At 39.3% G+C, this 13,268-nt stretch overlaps 1 protein-coding gene across 38 annotated transcripts in view; it reads left to right on the top strand.

The window, feature by feature from the left end:
* Positions 1–13,268, top strand: part of ZBTB20 (zinc finger and BTB domain containing 20) — a 513,065-nt gene that overhangs the window by 73,009 nt on the left and 426,788 nt on the right. The window lies entirely within an intron of this gene.

The raw sequence follows: 13,268 nt of genomic DNA, 5'->3' as shown, positions 1-13,268 counted from the left end.
GTAGCAGGAAGGTAAATGGCGTTTCCTTGTGATGGTTTCCATCACGGTGTTCTGTTGAGTTGGAAGCGGTTTAGTCATGCTGACCACATGACCCGGAAAGCTGTCTGTGGAGAAACGCCAGCTCCCTCGGCCTGAAAGCAAGATGAGTGCCACACCCCATAGTCACCTTTGACTGGACTTAACTGTCCAGGAGTACTTTACCTTTACCTTTTTTTTACAAGTTGGATGCTTTAGAGTTTAGAGTTGGTTTTAAAAAATAATCATCCAGGGTGGTAGTCAATGTTTTGTATTTTATTTTTTCTATTTCTTTATACAATTTACAGTGGTATCTCAGGTTAAGAACTTACCGGTAATTCGTTCTGGAGGTCTGTTCTTAACCTGAAACTGTTCTTAACCTGAAGCACCACTTTAGCTAATGGGGCCTCCTGCTGCTGCCGCGCCGCCAGAGTACGATTTCTGTTCTCATCCTGAAGCAAAGTTCTTAACCCGAGGTAATATTTCTGGGTTAGCGGAGTCTGTAACCTGAAGCGTATGTAACCCGAGGTACCACTGTATATCCTGCCCTTTCTTTCCAAGGACCCCAGGTTCCCATTTTGCAATGTGCAAGAGTAATGAATTTCTGAATATCTTTGTAGAAAGTAAAATTTAAAATTAAAATTATTCTACTATTTTCATCTATAAAATTTATATACCACCCTTCCTCTTCAAGGAACCCAGGGTGGCATGTTCTCATACTCAGAGAAGATCCATTGGCGTCAATGGGCCAAAGTCAATTAATTTCAGTGAGTCTACTGTGAAAATGATTTAGTTGTAGAATTATATAATTTAGAATTATAGAGTTGGAAGGGACCATGAGGGTCATCTAGTCCAACCCCCTGCAGTGGAGGAATATTTTGCTCAACGAGGGGCTTTAACCCACAACCCTGAGATTAAGTGTCTCATGCTGTAGCGACTGAGCTACTTCCTGCATTTGATTAATCTGTTTAAAATAGTGTGTGGCTCACATCTCCTTGCTGGCAGAGTTCTTAAATTGTGGTGTGGAGGGCTTGTGGGTGTATCCCACAGAGGAAGTTGGGATAAAACTGTTGGTTATAAAGAGATTAAGGGGATTTAAGACAACCTCTCTGGATTGTAATTCAAAGGAGGAAGAGCCCAATTATTTCAGATTTGGGGGTTTTCTAGGGAGGGGAAATGAATTGCAAGTCTTAGCGCATCAGCTTCAGTGTCAAATCTTTCCATTGGCTGACTGAGCCAGTCAGGGTAGCCCTACATAACACTTTGCTTCATGATATTATGGAGAGTTTTCTACCGTTCACATTCATCTCATTACTACACAATATTTCTGGGCAAATAGAGGATTGATTGGCTCTGAACAAGGAGGAAGACAGAATTTTCTGGCAGAACTAAACCTCTGCATTTTTAATTTGGCACAAGAGTAGACCTAAAGAATAAACAACAACAGAAGATGAAGACATGCCAGGATAGTAGGAATTTAGTACTGGAGCCAAGCCAATATCCTTTGATAGGAAAAAGCTCTCTAAATGTTACTTAGAAGAATATTAGTTTGGTTCTGAACACTATTTAAAAAAGGTCGATGAAACATGTCTTCACAGTATGGCAGGTACACTTGCTGACAGATTTGCATGATATCTTGTATGTGAGGGGGTGGATTCCATTTGGATCGCTAATATTTGAAAGGTTTCCTGCATGAAATCATGCCAACTTTCTAAATTTAGTTTGTTGTACTTAGAAAATTTATTGGATATTCCCATATAGTTGGGGTCATAGTTCCCCTCACCCTCCTCAGTGATCCCAGTGGAGTTACAATATAGTTTTTTTTTTAAAAATCTAGGCTTTGAGTAGTTATTACTAGCTAAACCTTTTGTATGCATTTTTAGAAGAGCCAACCTAAGAAATGTTAGCTTTCTAAAATAATCTGAGGTTTGGAAACTAGTTTAAAGTAGAATTTTAGGTAACTTATAGGCACTTTTGATGGAATAAAATAGTTTTCAAGGTTGAATGACAGTTCAGTAAAGCAAGTGGTATCTTCTAAAAAAGCTCATCTTCCTCGTGCATGAAATATATATATATATATTTAAAATATGGAGAAATTTATACTCTGTCTATATTCAGAAGTGGTACAGTCCAAGATCTTTACCACATGCTTTAATGAACTGTCATTCAGCCTTGAAAACTATTTTATTCCACCAAAACTTCAAAATTTCCTGGATTCACTATTCAGATGCAGAATAATCCAGGGCTTCAGAATGAGGTGTTGTTGCCGCTGTCATTCTTGACGTATGTTAAGTAGCACCAAATGTGGAAATGGTGGCACTGACGGCTCCATTTCATGACTGATCCAGCAGAACTGGAATCCTGGTCTGCATTGAACTAGACCCAGACCTTCTGAAGGCTGATCTAAATGGATTATGTGGGGCACTTTTCACGAACATGGGCTTAAAAACTGGTTGCATGTAGAACCAACCTGTAAAACATACAGAAGCTTCAAAAATGCTTCATATTTTTCTACGTTCAAAATGCTGTGTGGGTTAAGGCAAGTGGCTTTGCTGGATCTTGATCCTTTAGTGTGTTTCACAGAATGAAAGATGGCAGGATCCCCAAGAATGTGCTCTGTGGGGAGCTGGTTCAGGCATACCAAGTCCGTGTTACAAATGTCTGCACATGAGACAATGAAGGTGGGCAACATCAACCCCGCCATGTGGGAATCCTTTGCAGATGACCGCAGTGCATGGAGACAGTCATGTTGTGTATCCTCAGCAGTGACCAGAGGAGAAATGACCGCTGAGAGGAGCGCAGAGTGAAGAAACGCCATGGTGCATCTGCAGCAGTACAGCTGGGTAACTTCATCTGCCCCAGCTGCAACAAAACATGTCTCTCCTGTATCGTTCTCTACAACCACAGCAGGCATGGCAACTGTCCAATAGTTTGACTTAACCCCACAAAGTGCGCTCCTCCATTGTCTCTTGAGTTAGACGGATGCCAACAACAACAAAAGTGTGTTTCCTAGTGATGGGTCAAAAGTCCCTCTTAGTTTTATTGAACCATTAATCTCTCTATGAAAGAAGGAATTTCCACTGTTTTGTGTGTGTGTGTGTGTGTGTGTGTGTGAGAGAGAGAGAGAGAGAGAGAGAGAGAGAGAATTTCACAGCATTTGGGGTAGCAGCTTATCTTGCTTTGCAAATGAGCCAGCTAAGTGTAGTTCCCCCAGTCCTATTTTTTTACACCTAAATAAATGATCAGAGCTAGCATGACTTTCTGCCCCCATAAGCTCCAGAGTCCTCCTTTCCTTCCTGTCCCAGTCAGATCCTTATGGAAATATGCTACATAGCATATTTCCATGACGATCAGGCGCAGGAATAGGAAAAGAGAGCTAGAAGGAACTCGGGAGCCTGTAGAGATAAAGAGAGTCTTGCCAGTCATGATTTGTGGGCAGTGATGCTTTTTTTAAGTGTAAAAAATGGGTGGGTGGGTGAGGAAGTGCTATTCGTGTCCAGGCTTCCCATAGGCATCAGGCATCCTGTGAGATCAGGATGCTGAACTAGATGAGCCAAAGGCCTGATCTAGCAGGCTCTTCTTAGGATGATATGTTCATCTACAAAGAAAGACATTAAGTCTCTCCTAAATTCTCAGCAATTTCTCCAACCTCATCACATTATTTTGGAGTCTTTGTCTCTATCCATTGTCAATGGCTAAAAGCAGCACTGTTGAAAATATTTGCCTAGTTAGCTCTGTTACAGGATTCCTTGTTTCAGTGAGTAAAATAGCCAATATGCCTCAGTAAAACTACAGTGGTATCTCGGGTTACATACGCTTCAGGTTACAGACTCTGCTAACCCAGAAATAGTACCTCGGGTTAAGAACTTTGCTTCAGGATGGGAACAGAAATCATGCTCTGGCGGCGCAGCAGCAGCAGGAGGCCCCATTAGCTGAAGTGGTACCTCAGGTTAAGAACAGTTTCAGGTTAACGGACCTCGGGGATGAATTAAGTACTTAACCCGAGGTACCACTGTACATGTCATATAGCTATCATTGGTATCTGAAGAAGTGTGCATGCACACGAAAGCTCATACCAAGAACTAACTTAGTTGGTCTTTAAGGTGCTACTGGAAGGGAAAAAAATTTTTTGTTTTGACTATGGCAGACCAACACGGCTACCTATCTGTAACTGGAGCTATCATAAAGAAATGTTTGTATGCAAAAGACTTTTTGTGTTAGGCAAATGTGTTACATACTTAAAGGTGTTGCTGTTGGAACCAGTAGGCTGAGGTGCTTTGTGTAGCTAAATATTTGAGCATACTGTATAGCATAAAGTAAAAATGGGATGGGGGAATAAAACCAGCATGCTCCAGTAAATGGCTCTGAAAATTTCTGAATGCAAAACTAGGAAAATAAGCTGGTATCGGTCCAAGGTAACGACATTTTGCTGGAGTGTAGTGTAAAGAACGGTCTATATCATCTCTTTCCCACACCTGTACCTTGCATTTCTTGCTTCAAAAGTCTTCTGTAGTCAGGATATGTTGTTTTTTCATTACAGTAAGTTTATACTAACCAGAGTTCTCCAACTTTGTAGACTGTATTTGACTAATGGTTTGTTCCTTCCTGCTGGCCTAACACTCTCCTTAACTGTCAGTGAGGCAAAAAGTTATTTGTTCAAAGTAACATAGACTTCATAGACTTCAAAATGCAATGGAGGTTTATTTAGACCGAACTACTATTTCAAAAATGTACACCTGCCCTGGATGTTCGTTTGAAAATTCAATCAAATTACATTTTAGGATATTGAAGGTCAGGTTTTGATTTTGATTTTGTTTTTTTCTGCCTCATTCTAGTGAACACGTATGTGTAGGTACACAGTGCTCGGTCTTAAAGACTACAAAATAGAGTATCAGTGATCTCTGTTCTAATACAGTGGTGCCTCGGGTTACATACGCTTCAGGTTACAGACTCCGCTAACCCAGAAATAGTGCTTCAGGTTAAGAACTTTGCTTCAGGATGAGAACAGAAATTGTGCTCCGGCGGCGCAGCAGCAGCAGGAGGCCCCATTAGGTAAAGTAGTGTTTCAGGTTAAGAACAGTTTCAGGTTAAGAACAGACCTCCGGAACGAATTAAGTACTTAACCCGAGGTACCAGTGTAATGGAAAATAACACTTAGCTTTAAATCATTTTACTGTATACCTTAAATTTAGCCTTTATGAGGTTACAGTTTTTCAAAGTTTTTATGATTATCATTTTGAAATCTTTACTATTGTGAAGGATTTTTATTCTCTCTCTCTCTCTCTCTCTCTCTCTCTCTCTCTCTCTCTCTCTCTCTCTCGGGATCCCCGACTTACTTGGCCCGGGCTGGAAATCTGAGAAACTGTTGTGGGCTCCCTGCATGTCACCTATATACACCCCACAAAAAGGTGAAAAAAGAGACAAAAAGCAGGCAACATCCCCTCCAAAACTGGCAATACTCTCAAGCAAACAACAACAAGGCAACTGCACACAATTTAAAATAGTGTTTTAAACTATCAATTTAAAACCTTCAGTTTAAAACTGGGAGGGGACCTTGGAGGGCACCAATGGGACTGTCTAAAAGTTAGGGTAAACCTTGATTACAGCTTGTGGCTGGTCTGGAGAGAGCTAAACCATTAGAACCTTGGCTTATATCAGCACCAAAATGGACCGCGAAGGAGCAGAGCAGCTGCAGGTTCCTTTTCTGGAAGTCCCCTACCCCGCCGGCTCACACAGTTGCAATTAAGTCATAGTTTGGCACGTTATGACATGTGAATCATGCCACTGAGTTGCACATAAAACGTTCAAGGTCTTCTGCAATATAGTTTTGCTACCATTGGCTAGTACATGTAACATAATGAAGCATGACCTACCGAACTCAGAAAGGCTTATATAATTTTGTGTGTGTCAGTGTTTCTGCAGTTCAGTGTGAGAATGCTCATAAACTTTCAAAAGCAGGTAAACCTCATCAAGGCTACCTGTTACTCTTGTAGGGATGTTTTCCAAGTTCATGGCTCCCTTTCTTATAGTTATGTATAACTAGCCCAGCTCAGTACTGATATTGCTTGGTTTTCAAAAGTGAGCTGGATTCAGTTATTGCCTGACTTTGCAGCAAGACTCCTCATGTGTGGATGGGAAGCTCATATTGTTCATGCTAGAATGAGGCCAGTGCGGTACATATTTTGCAAAGAGGTTTTAGCTGATTTTTTAACATCTGGAAAGGTGATTTATGGGAAAGAACTCTAAAGCAGAAATGTTTTAGTTTTTTCTATTGCTTTTTAATGGAGTCGTGGGAGAAGGTATTTGGGTTTGCTTATTTACATTTATCTATCTTATCTATCCACGTTTCAAGGATTTCCATGGCATTGACATTTCCATTTGAGGAATTTGAAGAATGTTCAATTATATATATGCCATGAAACATATTTACTCTTTTCAAGTTGTGTTCTGCCAACTTGTTCCTGCCTGCCAAAGTTTAAACAGAGCTGTTATAGCAAGAATTTCTCTCCCTCACCCCGCCTCAATTCTAGGGAATTATAACAAAACTCTTTATTTTATCTTGTGGATTATTTCTTGCCTGTATTTAATTTATGTATTGCTTTCGTTAATGGTGATACCTATTTAAAATTTCCAGTAAAATTGGAGCATTACTTTAAATGCACGCTCTAGGCAGTTCCCAGTTTTTCTCCCATTGTAACAAGTCAGGCTTTTAACAGATGTCTGAATAACTTTGCTGGTAGCAGGAAATTCTCAGACCTCTTCGTTACTTATTGAAATGACCTATATTTACAGCAGATGGAGGGGAATTTCATTTACCCCAATATTGAAAGTAAAGCTTTTCTCGGTTGTGAGATTTTGTCTCTGTGTTGCGCTGTAGTCCATTTTTTTTAATAACACTTATTTTTTATAGTAAAATTGTTTTAGGCTTGTTCTCAGAGGACATAGTTTGGACATATCTCTTGAGTTGCAACTTAAGCACAAGACAAGCTCTCTATGTGTGGGGAGCGGGAGCCATTCAATGCTAATAGACCATAAGCAGAAAGTAACAATAATTCAGCATGTGCTACATCCAAGTATTCTCTGGAAGCTTTTTAAAAACGAAACCCTTTTCTCCTTGAACATTTCCCTTCCAGTTATCAGTAATGGAGGAGAGAGATGGCACCGTTTCCTATAGGTCTCACTAAAACAACTTCCTGACATATTGACGTGCCAGCTTGTGGTACTGTTTTCGTTCAAGAAGTCAAAGGGGACCCATTTCTCTGAAAACCTTATTGGCTACTGTGATGTCAGCAAAGCCTGGGGCCCTGCTGTGAAATTGCAAAGTATGAAGAGAGATTTAGTTGTAGATTCTGCAAAATGACTCCCAGGTGTTCTGTGTACCAGCACAGGTAGAAATTACTGCTTATTGCTTTTAATGTAAGTTTGATTGGAATGTAACTAATTACACACAAGGTAAAATAACACAACAACAATGCATGAGCATAGCTATTTAAAAAGCAATACACCGCACTTCCATTAATCAAGATATTATAGAAAAAACACAGTGGACTTGATTGGAGCTATCTAAGGCATGCATTTCTTTTTCTCCCCCCCCCCCCCACCCATAAGTAAAGAAACTCATCCATAATAGTTCCAAGTTGCTTTTGTTGCCCGCTGTCTTTAGTATCTTGGTTCCTAGAATTGTAACCTTTGATACTTCTTTTGCGAAGAGTATTAAATCAGATGAATCAGGTTTATCTAACTTTCACTAATGCATTCAAGAAAGCCTTGCTGTTGCAGAAATTATTGTGTGTGTGTGTGTGTTTTATGGTGCTGCTGAATTGTTTTAGGACACAAACTATGACACCTTATAGAAAAGTCAATTTCTTCAGCCCGTGAAAAAATGTAGGTGAGCTGTAGCTATGCCACATTTCTTCCTTGCTTCAGAACAAAATCATAAATTTGAAGAAAAAAAGGGGGGAGTACATTGCCAATGTAATTTTGTTCCTGTCTCCAGTATTCTGCTTCTTCCAAATTGGGTTGGAGTTTGTGCATGCCTGACGCTTATGTAATAGGGAAAAAAGTACTTAGCACTTAGTGATTCATAACTATTAACTGATTATTTATTTATTGTAATGCGGACAAATATGCTCACTAGGGATGAAGCTGAGAACATCAACCCATTTTCTGTGTGATTTAACCCAAACTGAATTCTTACCTTGTGTGTGTTTGGGGGACATGGATGGCTAGCTTAGTTTAACTCTTTAGTGCTCGCAGTTTAGTTGCATTTCCCATAATATAAACCTCAAAAGAAAATACGTTTGGATGTATATATGTACGAAACACAGGGAGTTTCCATCCATGTACTGTATCATTAAGAGTATGACTTGGCATGTGCCCTCAATTTTAGCAGTTCTTCATTACCCAGGGGACAATGTTGGTTGCTGATGTGAAAGCATTAGCTGATTAGGCATACCGTCCAGTTGTTCATTAGTGTCTTTTAAAAGAGCAAGTAATACTTGTGAATTTTAACGTTTTCTTCAAGTAGAATGAACAAGTATAAAAATCTGCTAGTTACTAATATATTTAAACTTCCAACATGTTTTATCCCACACATTCAACTGTATTTAAATTTGTTGGTTGAAATTCGTTCCTTGCTCACCCGTAGCGACTTTTAGTACCTTTACAAGAGTCCCTTAGTTCCAAAACACTACAAAATGACCCTTTGGAGCATATTCTTTTAATCTGTGCACATTTCATATGCTCTTTGTTTAGACAGAGAGAAAGAGATTAGCATGGAAAGCAAACCGGGACAATGAGTACATCCTGTGCCTGCAAAACAATGTTGCTTAGCATCATCTACTGTGGAATATATATGTGTATCTGTTTTGGCTGAACAGAAATATGAAAAGATTGTGATCTTTGTAGATGTAGCAAGAAAACTAACCAACCTGGGGACAGAGCATAGTCCCTTCAAAATGTTTTTGAAAATATGATTAGATGATGGCTCTTTCATCATAAATGCAATGCCCTGAGGACTTATTAATGCTTCAATAGCGTTGCAGTGAGGACATCAGTGCAGTCCTCTTTAATAGCTTGCTGGCTTGAACCCCAATACATAATGTTCTTGTAATAGTTTATGGGTGACTGCAGTAAATTGGTAGTGAATGTATTCCATTTTTTTTTTTTATTTTTTTGGCTTTGGTTCTTATCTGATCTGCTGGTGGAACATTTTGTCCTTAGAATTTTCTATTACAAAGGCAATTGATCTACTTCTGGGTATGCTCAATTTTTTGTGCTGTTATATATGTTCCATATTGTGAGATTGAGGAAGCAGAACAACATCAGAACCCAACAAGAAAACCTGACATGTTCAAATCCATCCACTCATACTAATGTTCTTCAGACATTGCCAAATAGGCAAACATTTTCTTTCCCCACTTTTTTGGCTGCTTTGGTTTGTTCAGACAATACTTCAGAAATTGTCTTTGTCCACAAATGGCAGCATTACTTCACATAAGTTAATTTTTAACCCAAACAATTTCTTTAAACTCTGCTAAATGGCTTTGTACATTGCTTTTTTCTTCTTCTTTTTTGCTTAAGATGTTGGATGCTGAACAAAGAATTGAGTCTGAGATAGGGATCCTTCTAGAGATAGAAGCTGATTGGACCTGCTCTGTTCTGGATGAAATAAAGGCCACCACATTTTTCACATAAATCATAGAGAGACACGAGCCAGTTATCCTTTGATGACCTTAATACCGGTGAATTTAGAACTAAATCCTACTATTTCTTAACAGTTAGATTCAATTTTCTATCCTCATTTTTACATAAGGTATTGTTGAAGTTAGTGCGAAGGAAAACTTGGTGTGGGGCACAGTACATTACTGCTACCTAATAAAACGCCAACTATAAAACTGCATTCTTACTAGAGGAAGTAGATTTGTAGCCTGCTTGCTCTATATGTGCATATACAGTGGTACCTTGGGTTAAGTACTTAATTCGTTCCGGAGGTCCGTTCTTAACCTGAAACTGTTCTTAACCTGAAGCACCACTTTAGCTAATGGGGCCTCCCGCTGCTGCTGTGCCGCCGGAGCCCAATTTCTGTTCTCATCCTGAAGCAAAGTTCTTAACCTGAAGCACTATTTCTGGGTTAGCAGAGTCTGTAACCTGAAGCGTATGTAACCTGAAGTGTATGTAACCCGACGTACCACTGTATGTTGTAAATAGGATTTGAAATACAATTAGCGTTTTTTTTGCAACATGAAATACAAGGGAGGAACTATGAGCATAGGATGCTGCTGTATACCAGGTCAGACCACTGGTCCCTTTTGTTCAATATTGTCTACACTAACTGGCAGCAGCTCTCCAGGTTTTCAAATGGGGGAATATTCTAAGCCTTACCTACAGATGTCAGGGATGCAGCCCTGGGACCTTTTGCATCCAGTGCAGATGCTCTGGCACTGAGCTGTGACCCTTCCCTTCCTGAATACTTCTGGTGCCATGTTGCAGGAATGATAAGCATGTAACTACTGTGTTCAGTCTACAGCTGGAAAGAAAAAGGTGAAAGCCCTGCCCACGCAATACATTTGAGATATAGTGTACACCATCTCCCAGTTTATACAAATCTAGCTCCATCATTTCCTTTAATCTGTCTTTCTTGCGGATTGTTTTAATAATAAGTTAAGTTTTCAGGAACAGTTGACTTTAGGCACAAAGAAAAAAGGAATGAAAAAATTCAGATGAATTATTAAGTAATCAAAGGAGCTACTAAATACTCTAAAAATCATCTGTGAAAAGGCAGCACACAAAGGAAGTGTGCAAAGTTATCAACCAGGAACACAAAATAAAGTGGGCCAATATCCTGAAAGAGAGATTGAAATGGTGTGGAAAAGATGGCATAGAGAACTGTGCAAAAAGTTTAACAAATGCAGATATGTTCACTAAGTTGTTCCTGTTAGCAACTTACATAGTGAGAAATTTTTATACCCCTGCAAACTTATGCTTAGAAGTGTGTTAATAGCATGGTTTGGATGCATAGTTACATATAGCCAAGTGAGTAGAGTAGTAGATTGATTTATGACCTTAACCATGCTGCGATCATAGGCATAATAGCTGCAATCAACACAGTTTGATTGGTTTTACTGATCAGTGTGAACTAATTTTATTTCCATTATTAAACTATCTTTAAAAGATGATGTTAAATGCTACCTTTAGGCCTAGATTTCAGCATAATGCTTATTAGTCTTTTTATCCTCCTCCTGCAAATAGTATTACAGATCTAGAACACTGCTATATAACGCACTTGGGGGGCTTCCTTTGTCCAGTAATGGTAATAGGCTTGCAATTGGTTGCTTAAATGTGTGTTATGTTGCTTCAAAGGAAATGGGGCGGGGGCAAGTTCACCTGCACTTTATGCCAACTGATACATAGTGAGACAGTAATTCTGAAGATCAATATGTGTAAGTATATTATAGCATTAATTAAAAAACGCTGTTTTGCCATTTTTATTCAAGCATTCCCTTCATGCTTCTTTACATCATGCTGACCCAATGACTAGTTTTCAGTATCAAACATTGGCTGTAAAGTATCCACATATACCGTGGTACCTCGGGTTACATATGCTTCAGGTTACATACGCTTCAGGTTACAGACTCCGCTAACCCAGAAATAGTGCTTCAGGTTAAGAACTTTGCTTCAGGATAAGAACAGAAATCGGGCTCCGGCGGCGCGGCGGCAGCGGGAGGCCCCATTAGCTAAAGTGGTGCTTCAGGTTAAGAACAGTTTCAGGTTAAGAACGGACCTCCGGAACGAATTAAGTACTTAACCTGAGGTACCACTGTACGTACTTCCTTTCCGAACGAAATTTGAAGCAGTTACACCTATAAGGGAACATGGCTCTTGGCTTCTCAGTTAAGTGAAGAGGAGAAGGAACCAGAGAGGAACTGATTCCAAGGGTAATGAAGGAATGCAGCATGCAAGAGGGAAATGACTCTGGTTGGGTGCTACAAATAACGAACATTCTGACTCTAGTTGGTACTGTAATTCCAGTCACTTTCATATATGCCTGCTACAGTTTATGTGTATTTTGAAATGTGCAAAAATATTTGTGTGTCATTCCCAATAGAAAGCACCGTTCCCCTGCAAACCTGCCTTCTGACTGCCTGTTTACTTTAATAAACAAGTTCCCCATCTGTTACATTAAACATGTTAATATAGGTCTACAAAGTACAATGACATCTAGTGCTTAAAATACCCAAATGAAATGTCAGAGTCCAATTGCATACACAGAGTTCAAAAGTGGCAGTGTCCTGAATCCACCTCTGCTACTAAAAGGCCGTTTAATAATCCACGTAAGTATCTCACAGGCGTTCTTAAGTAATTGGCATGTGTGGGACCAGATGTAGAGATACAGTTACAGCAAATCCTGGCCAAAGCTTTTTAACCACACTATCGCAACCACATTTCAACTGTGGGTTGTTGCTGCTTTTGTTTCCTCCTATGCAATCGAGCTCTGAGATTTACGGAGACATACGACTTTCTATAACAAATATCTGAGACTTGTAGCTCTTGACGAAATCGGTAAAATCCCATTGATGAAAGTAGGAACGGTTCCTCTGGCAAACCAAAACATGCCTCTAACACTGGGTATCCCAGTGTTGTAGTTTTACAATTCAGTACACAATTGAGCTGCTGCTACCCACAGTATTCTTGTGGGCAATTATTGTGTTCATAATAAAGATATATGTTCCTGTTCATTTAGATTCCTGTAATGACAAAAAGTTGAATAAAAGGTTTTTATGTTATTTGTATCTATTGTTTTTCTGCTCCTTTGTATCCATGAGTTGTTTTTTTTTTAATTTACATTGCATTGTGAAGGAAACACCTTAAGTTTGTGGTTTACTCTACCATTAAAATTTTGCATTGGCACAAAAGGTTTGTTCCTCATCTGTGTTTTGGCTCTGTTTGCTATGAAGTTTATGTGCAAAATACTGAGAAGAATACTGAGCACAAATGTGTGCATTAAATAGAATTCATCTGTGTTCTTCTGTTGTTAACCGATTTCCAAGGGCTATTTTCAGCAGGGAGAACTGTTTTCTGTGCACAAAAACGAGCTGTTCTTTACAGATAAGTGTTCCAAACTTTGCAAAAGGTTTTTTAGATATATTATACAAAATCGAAAACATTTTAAACAACAGTTGCGTAAGATAAAATATGTACAATACTGTGCTGTGTGCAGAATTCAGCATCCTATTGAGAATTCAAGCTAAGGG

This window comes from Podarcis filfolensis (genome assembly GCF_964270895.1).
Source record: "Podarcis filfolensis genome assembly, chromosome: 4".
Taxonomy (NCBI): Eukaryota; Metazoa; Chordata; class Lepidosauria; order Squamata; family Lacertidae; genus Podarcis; species Podarcis filfolensis.
Note: the sequence above shows the minus strand (reverse complement) of the source record. Positions and strands in the feature narration are given on the sequence as shown.